Genomic DNA, 10,477 nt, shown 5'->3' on the forward strand with positions numbered 1-10,477 from the left:
GCAGTGACTTTCCCCATTCTGTGGTGTTCTGGTGGCAAAGTCCATAAAGGCTTCCTCTTCTAGCCCAAAGACAGTGTGCCTCCTTAGTAGTTTGAATCCACCAGCAACTCCAAGCGAGACAGTTGGGCAGTGTCCTCCTGTGAGATTTACAGTCTAGGGAAACCCACTGGAAGGTCAACAATGAGTTGGTTCTGACTCAAAAGTAATGAGGTGGTTTTTTGGTTTTGGCGGTTTTTTTGTTTGTTTGTTTTTGTTTTTTTTTTTTTAACAACGACAACAAGCTAATAAGGAGCCCTAGTAGCATAGTGCCTGTAGGTCAGGTTGCTTACAGAACGGTCTGCAGTTCAAATCCACCAGTTGCTCTAAGGGAGAAAGACGAACAGTCTCCTCCCACAAGATTTACAGCTTCTGAAACTCGATGGAAGTTGATTCTGGCTGTGAGTTTTGAGTGTGAGTTGAGGGTGCTGATGGCTCCTCCCAGGGCATTGGGAAAAAGTTCCAGCTGCACCTAATATTTCAGGACCACTTCCAGCTCCATCCAGTGCATTGCACCTGTGGCAGTGACTCACAAACACCTGCAGGCTTGCCCAAGGCCAGGGAAGTGGTTGTTCCCCATTGTGGTAGATTTATGACTCAGGATCATGACTTCACAGATCACCTCTTATCCCTAGGAGGATGGTTATGCATTAGCTTAAAAAGGGACTTTTGCTGCAGGTATCTTTGGCAACCTTCAGGAGCCATCAAACAAGGAAATGCCAGCCATTCTACTGGTCCCTGAGAGGTGGTAAGGATCACAACAAAGTGAGAAAGCGTAAATTCAAATACATGCCCTCCGCAGCCCCAGGTGAATTTTCTGGCCTGTTGTCCAATCTTGTAAGTGTGGAATCTTCCTTCTTCTGTGTGGGTGATTAGTGGGGCTGGGGTGTGGGTCTGAAATCCTACACAATCTTCACTGCTGTCAAATCAGAACCGACTCCTAGCTGACCCTCCAGTTGGCTTTCAGAGGCTTAAGTCACAGGGGACAAGATTGCTGGTCTCTCTCCTGTGCAGCTGTTGATAGCTTTAAACTGCCAGGGAGGCATCGCCTTTCAGAGTTTTGGACTGTCCACCAGAGCTCCCAGGGCACAACAGTCCTCCATGACTGAGCAGCCTGTGAGGGGCAAAGCCAGACGTCCACTTTTGTCTTCTGAGGCCTGGCCTGCACCCTCTACCACAGAGTCCTCTGTCTAAACTAGGGGAAGACCTGAGATGGTAATTCAGAGTCCCCTTGACAGTCATGCTGATAATTTTTGTTTTGAATTGAGATGTTCTGCCTTTATTAAAGTCTTTAGCAAATTACAGTGATTTTTTTACTCTTTCAGACCTGTTTGAATTACTCACAGTCTGGAATCCCCAAGCAAGAGGTGAAACCCAGAGAGGCTGTGAGTACACAGGAATGGGGAGGAGAAGCAGCTAAGCTCAAATCCCTACTCTGCTCCTCAGAGCTGGGGAGCTAACGACTCCAAGCCTCTGTTTCTTTATCTCCCTGACGACTTAGCCAAGGGTTACTTGAAGTCAGGGTGCTTTAGTCAGGGACTAAATGAAATAAATAAATAAACGAGTTGGGTGTGGAGGAGAGTCTTGAACATACATACTATGAACTGCCATGAAAACAGGCCAAGGTCTGCCTTGGAGAGGGTGAAATGGAGTCCTTGGAGGCTAGGACTTTGAAGCTCCATATAAAGTACTTTGGGAACGTGGCCAGGAGAGACCAGTCCTTGCAGAAAGACATCAAACTCAGAAGGGTGGATGGCACAGGAGGGGGAGACCTCGGATGAGATGGATTGATACAGTAACTGGGGCAATGGGGGTTGGTGTGTTGGAATTAGTGAGACTGGCTCAAGACAGGGTAGGGTTCAGAGCTGCTGTACATAGGGTCACTATGGGTTGCAAGTGACTTGAGGGCACATAACAACAACAAATGAAATAATGAGTGGGGTGCACTTGGCCCTAGGGGACGTGAGTGAATTAGCACTGGGGCTATGCCCTGGGCACTCTCTTGAAAAGGAGAACTACCTCTCAGTTAGTGAGCCCAGAATCAGTGGGCCTGGACTCAGGCACACTTGCTTTGGTCTCCGGGTCAGGAACTGGGGTACCTGGGTTCTAACTGGCTCTGGCTCTGTTGCCCTCTCTCAGGCTCTGTTTTCCCCTGGGGAAAAATGCAGATAATGGCAGCTCAGGTCTTTGCAAGGTTTTGCCTGCTCAGTGCCTCGGACAGTGCCTGGCACCCACTCGATTCTCACAGAGGATCGTCTGTTGGCTGTCCCTGTTCTTTCTGCCCATTTCTGGCTTTCCAGCAAGGCAGGAACAGCTGATACGTCTGCAGAGCTAGTGAGAGAGTTTCCACAGCTCTGTTTCTGCCAAATAGGGTGTGGATTTGTGCTTTGTTGTTGTTGTTGCTGTTCAGCATATGGCCTGGTCTTTACACATTCACATTTTCTTTACAGAAAAACCCTTACTTTACTGCCCCAACTTGTTACCATCTTTCAAGGCCCAGCTCACAAAGCTGTGTGGAGAATTTTCCTAATCTCCTACTGTCAGACACGTTCATCGAAAATTCCACATGGCCAGCGTGGGCCAGGACTACCTCTGTGTGCTTTCTCCCTGGCTGCAACCCTTACTTGACAGAAGACAAGACAGCAGTGTCAATCATGAGCCAACTTTGGGCCAATCTGAGCATGCTCAGAATGATTGTACAGCACCATTACCCTGTTGGGGGTTCAAAGTCTTTATGAGGTGGCCCCCAAAGAAAAATAAAAGCTATAAACTGTTATTGTAAGTGTGTATTCTCCTCCGTGGGTTGTGTGGAGATCAAAGTCTGAAGGAAGTGGAAGGTTGCTCTCTGACAAAAACACCGTATTTTTAGCAGCACGTGGTGGTTTAGGATGTTTGCCCCAACATGGGGGGTAGGGTTGTGGGGTGGAGGCCAGGAGTTGTCATCTTAAGCTGAGGTTTGGTGGGAGCGGGTTTCCTGGCAGCAGGGCGCCTCATGGTGAAGGCTGAGGGTAGGAGGACAGCCCTTGTTGGGCTCCCAGGTTACAGCCTCCCAGGGCAGGGCACTCCTTGGGGCCTTTGCTGTGTCCCCTTCCAAGGACGCAAAGAGGAGCGAAGACTGGGCTAGTCCCCACCCCCTCCAGCTGCAGAGACGAGATGGGGGCTTGTACACACGAAACTGGTGGAGGACAATACATGCATTCTGTAATCAGGGCTAATTGGTGTGGTTCTGAGGAGGAGGGATGCCAGGACAGCAGTGGGTCTCTGAACCAACCGCCTAGACAGAGGCTGTAGAGAATTTAGTTTGTTCCTGAGGGGACAACTTAGCACCAGGGACAAAGCTTAGAGCTGGCACCAGTGTGACCTGAACATGGGGAACGATGTGAGTGGCATGGCTGAGACAGGAGTTTGTCTGTGCCCTTTGGTCTTCAGCACCTGCTTCATGAGCTTTTTCTGAGCTTCATTTTCAAAGGTCACCAAACAAGAAGCTACCCCTCACACTCAAGGGGGAGGAGAGAGACAGAGAGAAGGAAAGAGAAAGAAAGAGAGAGAGAGATGTTTTGGAGAGGGGTGCTGCCCAGCCCTCCCTACCTCCCCTCAGTGTTTCTACCTTATAATCAGGGCGGCCGTCCCTTCATGTTTATGCCAAATTCCCAAACAGCCAGGCTGGGATGGTGAGCTATAATTTATATCATTTTTCATAAAAGTTATAGGCTCCAAAGGCTCAGACTCCTTCAAATGGGAACCACATTGGAGAAGAGATAAACCAAGAAGGCGGAATGTTAAGAAATCTTGTCTCAGGCAGTTACCTGCTTCTCAATGGATATGTGCCTTGGTTTGCAATTTGGCTTCTGGCTGGTTTTCTTTCAGACAGCAGAGCAGCCATGAATTCCAGTCTAAGCTTGGAGGGCATCTGCACTGAGGTGAGCTGCTCATGGGAACACACAGCCCCCAGGGCCTCCCTGCCCCATGCAAAGTTCATGTGCCCTTTGGATGCACATTGCTCTTTGTCCTCATCTGTCCCTACAGAACCATCTGGAAAAACTGAGTCTGGGTAAACCCCTATGTTCTGTGAGAGGCCTGTCTGCCAGGCTGGTGCAAGGAAGAGATCGGGCTCTAGGAACCCAGAGTCACTAATTGGTCCCAACTGAGAAGCAGTGCTCCAGAACAGGCAAGGGGACTAGGGACCGTGAAAACAAGTGAGCCACAGCTGCACAGTGCATGGGTGAATCCTCCAGACACGGCGTTGAGCTGAGCGGAGGAGTCTGGACACAAAATAATGCATATGTCTAAACCCATTCATCTAAAGTACACCACCAGTCACTCACAACTATTCAGTGGAGTTAAGCACGTAAAATAGAAAGTATAAAGGCAATTACTCTAAAAGTTGAGAAAAAGGCCTTTAGGGAGAAAGGAGTTCGTGTGTGTGTGTGTGTGTGTGTGTGTGTGTGTGTGTGTGTAAACAATTAGCATGCTGGGTTAATAACCATAGGGCTGGAGGTTTGAGTTCACCCAGAAGTACCTTAAAATAAGTTCCTGTCGGGGGAGCTCTGGTGGCCTAGTGGTGGGAGGCTGCACTGCAATCCCAGAGGTAAACAGTTTGAATCCACCAGATGCTCTGCCGGAGAGGGAGGGACAATCTCCTACTGTACCTGTCAGATCCGATTTGACGGTACACGCACACAAAATAATAAAAATAAAAATGAAAAAAAGTTCCTGTCGAACTATTTAAAAAAAAAAATCAGCCATTGAAAACCGTTACTGACTTTTCTTCTCTGACAAACTCTTCCCAGCAAGTATCTGTCTCTAAAAGCTCTGAACAGTTATTCACTATATTCATTAAGACATACATTAATGGTACTTTTCTGAACATGTTGTTTTTCCAAATAAAAAAGGTTTGGGGGGAAAAAAATCACAAACTGGGGCTGTGGAGCCACCGAGGCTGCGCAGCTGCCCGTTCCAGTCTGTGGCGGTCCCCCTCTCATCTTCGGCTCTGGCTGCCCTGGAATGCTCTCTCTCAGTCCTTCCCCTGGACCTCTGGTCAGCCCCTCCCGGGTGTCCCTCCCAGGAGGCTCACACCCGATTAGCCCTGGGGCTGGGGAGTCCCATGGTGGTGGGGCTTCTTGATCCCAAAAGAGCCCAGTAGCTCAGGAGACTGTGGGTGTCCCCCCCCACCACCACCAGTAGCTCCTGGCCCACTCTGAGCCGAAGCCAGAAGTGGGAGCTGGGGTGGGCCACTCAAGGTCAGGATAGGTCTCTTTGGCCAAAGAGACTCCTTACTCTCCTTCACATGGTCAGGAATGACAGCAGCTGCGAGGACTTCTCCACTGGCTTCCTGCATAAGCTGCCACCGCCCAGGGCCTGGGTAGATGGACACAGGCCCACTCGGGAGCCTCTAGCAGTAGCCTGCCTGCCATTCAGCTCTCTGAGGAAGGTCCTATCATATCGTGTCTTCACTGTGAACAAAGACCTTATAGAGGAGCATGCATATATTTTTGAGGGTAAAAAGTTTTCTACGGTAAAGTTCTGTTTGCCACTATTTTCTTCAAGGAAAACTACTGATGCAAGAAAGCAAGCGTTTCCTTTTAATGTGTTGAAGGAATCCCTTATTGTTGAGGAAAACGAAGGAGGTTGGGTTGATGGGTTCCTGGGTGGGAGATAAGACGGAGCTGTAGGCCCTGGGCTCCGAACTGGCGGTGGATGAGTCTCCCCAAAGTGCCCAGGCCACTTAGCTCTTTCCTCCCCTGGACCTTTCAGGTGAGAAACTTTCCATTGTTGCCTTATCACAACGATCCGCCTCGTTGCTTTGCAGCAACCACAGGTGCGCGCAGATCTGAGGCCTGATCTGTTCCACTCTCTTTGTGCCAAGCAGCATAGGGGCCACGAACCCCAAGCATGAAACGGCGCCCACAACCACAGGGCTCCGTGTGCGCCCTCTGAAACCGTAGGTAAAGACAATTACCGGCAATTTCCATAGCATGGTTTGTTTTTTGTTCAAAGGCCATGGAGGCATTCTCAGCAGCAAGCCCAAAATATAGCATTCCCACCGCATGCCGCCCTCCTAAGTGCACGATAAAAGCTGCGGTCGCTTTGTCCCAGCTCTTCCTTTTAACAGTCAGGCCTTCAAGTCTGATGTTGAAACTGCTTTTTTTCTGAGTGTGTGCTTTGATGGCTCAGATAACGCTCCAAGATAAGGAACCCGCCTTTGAAACCGCTCACTGTACCTCGTGGTCACCATTAGGATACGCGTCACAAGGGAAAATCAGGCTCTGAAGTTATGAGAAGTGGGATACAAATGTGCTGACTCTACAAAATGCTTTTCTCTGCTGCCTACTACTTAAGATTTTAAAGAAAAAAAAATTACAAAAAAGCCAAAAGCAAGGCACAGAGCTAAGTGAGTTTTGTGAAAGTATAAAATAATGGGCAATATTTTAGGAAAAGCTGTTTTTCCCTTGCAAAAATTTCTGAGATTCTGCACCTGGCTGCTCAGGCCCATCAATCTTCCTTAACTGCAAAAGTTGCCCAGCGCCGATTAACTGGCCCTGAGTCCCCACGAGAAAGAGCAGAGGAACATACAAGCACGCTCGGTGAGCTTTGTTGAGGCCTCGATTCATTAGCCGCTGCCTTTTCTGGGGTCAAGTTTTCACTCTTCCATTTGCACACTGATATTTAAAATCGACCAATGGCTCACCAAGGAGCTCTGGTGGAGTATCGCTTTGCAGGTTATACTAACCAGCAGCTCGCTCGTTCAAATCCACCTGGCGATCCTCTAAAGATGCGCAATATCCTTATGTAATGACTTAAGAGCCTGAGAACGTTGATGGAGACTCACTCTGAGTCCGAGCCAACCCAATGAGAGTGGATACAAGGGCTGCTCACACCAGATGCCATTGCGTCACAGCAGATTAAAGCCTGTGTTTTCTTGCATAAGGTTGATTTATTTTCCCAAAGCACCTTTCTGTCCATATCCTTCTCCCATCCTACCCAGAACGTTGACATCATTATGAGGACAAGCACAAACACCAGTAGGTGTGTTGTTATTGGTAGGTGCCACGCAGTCAATTATCCAACTCTTAGGACAGTATGTGACATAATAAAATTGGTCCTTGGAGTTTTCTAGGCTGTAATTTTTACTGGAGCAGATTGTGAGGTTTTTCTCCCCAAGAGCCATGGTGTGGGTTTGAACCTACAACCATTTGGTTAGGAGAAAACACTAAATTATGACACACCATCGGGTCTCCTTCCATCTCCTTCCAGTAGATCCCCTATAGTTTTTGTGTTGATAAGTTAAGAGTATTTAGGAAAGTGATTGGCCCTATCTGTAGAAAGAACCTCAAGATTTCTTGTGGTCTCCTTGATGAAAGACCCAGAATTGCAACTACAGAGGCCAGGCATTTTAAAAGATTGAAATCAGTGGATTCCCAAGTCTCTTTAAGAAAGACTTTGTTGGCTCTTGATTTTCTCTTCAGGTTTATCTTGTGTCCAGGGAACCCAGACATCCTGGGCCTGTAAGGCATGGAGACTGGCATTGGTGTGAATCAGATTGACGCTTGGACCAGGTGGACCGGGTTTACCAGTTTGCTACTGACCACAGAGGCAGTAAAAGCTCTTTAGGGTCCATACCATTTGTGGCAGTACATAAATCTGTGATTCTACGAATTACCCTAGATTTGCATAAGATGACATCCTACAGGTTTCGAGCACTTTCACATACCTTTCAATAGCTCATTTGATCTCCACCACAGCTCTGCGGGTGGGCAGGCCGGCCAGTGTGCCATGTTTTCACATCCTCATTTGAACTGTGGAGATAGTGAAGTCCAGAGGAGACAAGCCTAGCCACAGGGACCAATGCTGGCTGGTGGCTGCCCCTGTTCCCTGACTGCCCCTGATCCCTGGGCCATGCTTTCATGGGAAGCCCCATTGACTTGACTTAGGGAGCAGACTCCCACTGGAACTGAGGCTCGGGTCCTTACCACATTCCTTTCCAGTTTCCGTACCCTTAACCCAGCACAGAATGCTCGGTAGCATCTGAGAAAATGCGTCAGGAGGCAGCTACAAAGCCCTTCAGAGGCAGCAGCCCTTGAATCACAGCAGCCTGTCCTCCTCAGGTCCTCCTCTGGGGTCCCCCTCCCTGCCTTTCACAACACAAGTTTCCCCTCCCAGGATTCCCTCATTTCTCCTTTCTGTCTATCTAATTCCCAGCTATCATTTAAAACTGCTACCAGCTGTGTGTCATGTTCTACTTTTTTTTCCCATTTAATCTTAAATCTATTTCCTTATCTATATGACAAGATTAGACATATCCTTTACAAAAATACTTTATCCCCATTTTACAGAGAAGGAAACTGAGGCACTGAGGGTTAAACCAGTTGTGGAAGTTAATGACATGGGAAGAGATTGTTTATCTCTCTCTCATGGAACAGCTGGTGGGCTCAAACCACATGCCTTTGGGATTGCAGTACAGCTTCTTACCAGTAGACCACCAGAGCTCCCTCATTCATAAAGTACTGAAGGACTAGTAAACTTACACTTCCTCCTCCTCCTCCTCCATGCACTCCTGGCGCACACTGAGTGTGCATTCTGTGGGTCTCTCTCACTTCCCCTTCTGAACTCTGAGCCCTGCAGGTCAGAGACTACATCCAGTTCCTCTCATCCACTTGTCACCTCTGCCTGGCATGTAGTCAGTGCTTGGAAAGAGCTTGCTAGTTGGAGGTTCAGAATGAATGTGTCTGCAGGAGACAGGAGTACCAAGGCCACTTGGGGCCTGGACACCTAAGGGTTGCTTCTTTTTTTCTCAGTTCTGGTCCCAGAAGGCTGGTCTACTGAGCACCCTGGGGACCTCTGGCTGAGCCCTGAGAGCACAGACATGCAGTAGGGTGGCCCAGTTTGTTTCTACCCACACTGACCACAAACGTGCCTTGGCTCTTCTTACTATGCCAAATAAAGTACTACTTACAAGCACAGGCTCAAGGCTGGACATTCTGTCCCCCATCCACTGTGTGACCCAGGGAAAAGGACTTAATGCATTTTGGAATCTATATCTCCATCTATCATAAAGTACACTGTATTTTATGTCCACGAGAAAGGCAAGATACTCCCTGACAATCACACCAAGACAAGCCGTCAATCACAAGGTGCATCTGGATTTCAAAGACATTAAGATTTGTGCAGACCAAAAAAAAAAAAAAGAAAAAGATTTGTACAGACATTTCACAAAATATATGACAAATGATGAAAATAAGCTGATCATCATTAGTCATCAGGAAAATGCAGATGAAATTACAATGAGATACTATTTATCCATTAGAAATGGGTAAGCAAAATAGACATCAGAAGAGGTTCTAAAATTTGCTTTTAAATGAGGAATAGCTAAAGCATATGGAAGAAATGATGATGTAAAAAAAAGAGAACTAAATAAAAGATTTCAAACGATGACTCAAGATGACAAAGTAAACTATTATAATGGCATATGCATAGCCATGGAGTTACAAAACCAAAAGGAAAGAACACATTTGGCATTTTGCAAGCTGAAGGAATTGAAGTAAAAATCCAAGCTTCAAATTATAATACAGATTCTATGGGTAAGAGATGTAGAACCCACCAAAAGAAGGTGGAGGAGTACCGAGCTACTATACCAAAAGGAATTGGGCAGTGTTCCACCAGTCCAGGAGGTAGCAGGTAATCAAGAGTGCCCGAGCAAGAAATCCAAACTGCACTGAAGGCATTGATGAGATAGATGGACAAAGTACCAACTGAGATAGTTTAACAAACAAATTAAATGCTGGAAGCACTTTCTCATCTATGTTAAGAAATTTGGAAGACAGCTGTTCTGTCCAATTGACTAGAAGAGATCCGTATTTGTGCCCATTCTAAAAGAATGAAAATTATTGAACAATATCAGTACTACCACACACAAAATCTTGCGGAAGACAGTTTTTTAAAAATGTCATCAAAACAACTATGAGATATCATCTCACCTCAGTAAGAATAACAACATTTAACAGAACAGCAAGCAACTAATGCTGGCGAGGTTGTGGAGAAACTGGAACCCTTATTCACTGTTGGTGGGAGTGTAAAATGGTGCAACCACTGTAGAAGGCGGTGTGGCGCTTTCTCAAAAAGTTGCATTTATGGTCTCTTTAGGGTATATTCCCAGTAGTGACATCCAAGTAGATATATGCAGGTTCGAACTGCTGTCCTTATGATTAGCTGTTCAGCACTTAATTTACCAGAACAGACGTGCTCCTTTCTCACACCAAAGACTAAAGGAAGAATAACAGGCATCTCTTCTGACTCACTTACAGACACATTCAGGAACAAGCAGATATATGCACACCCATGTTTATCGCAGCTTTGTTCACAATAGCAAGGAGTTGGAAACAACCTAAATGCCCATCAACAAACGAATGGGTAGAGAAGCTGTGGTATATTTGCACAATGGAAT

This window comes from Elephantulus edwardii, unplaced genomic scaffold (assembly GCF_000299155.1).
Source record: "Elephantulus edwardii isolate Elephantulus edwardi_28Jun2011 unplaced genomic scaffold, EleEdw1.0 scaffold00064, whole genome shotgun sequence".
In the NCBI taxonomy this organism is placed as follows: domain Eukaryota; kingdom Metazoa; phylum Chordata; class Mammalia; order Macroscelidea; family Macroscelididae; genus Elephantulus; species Elephantulus edwardii.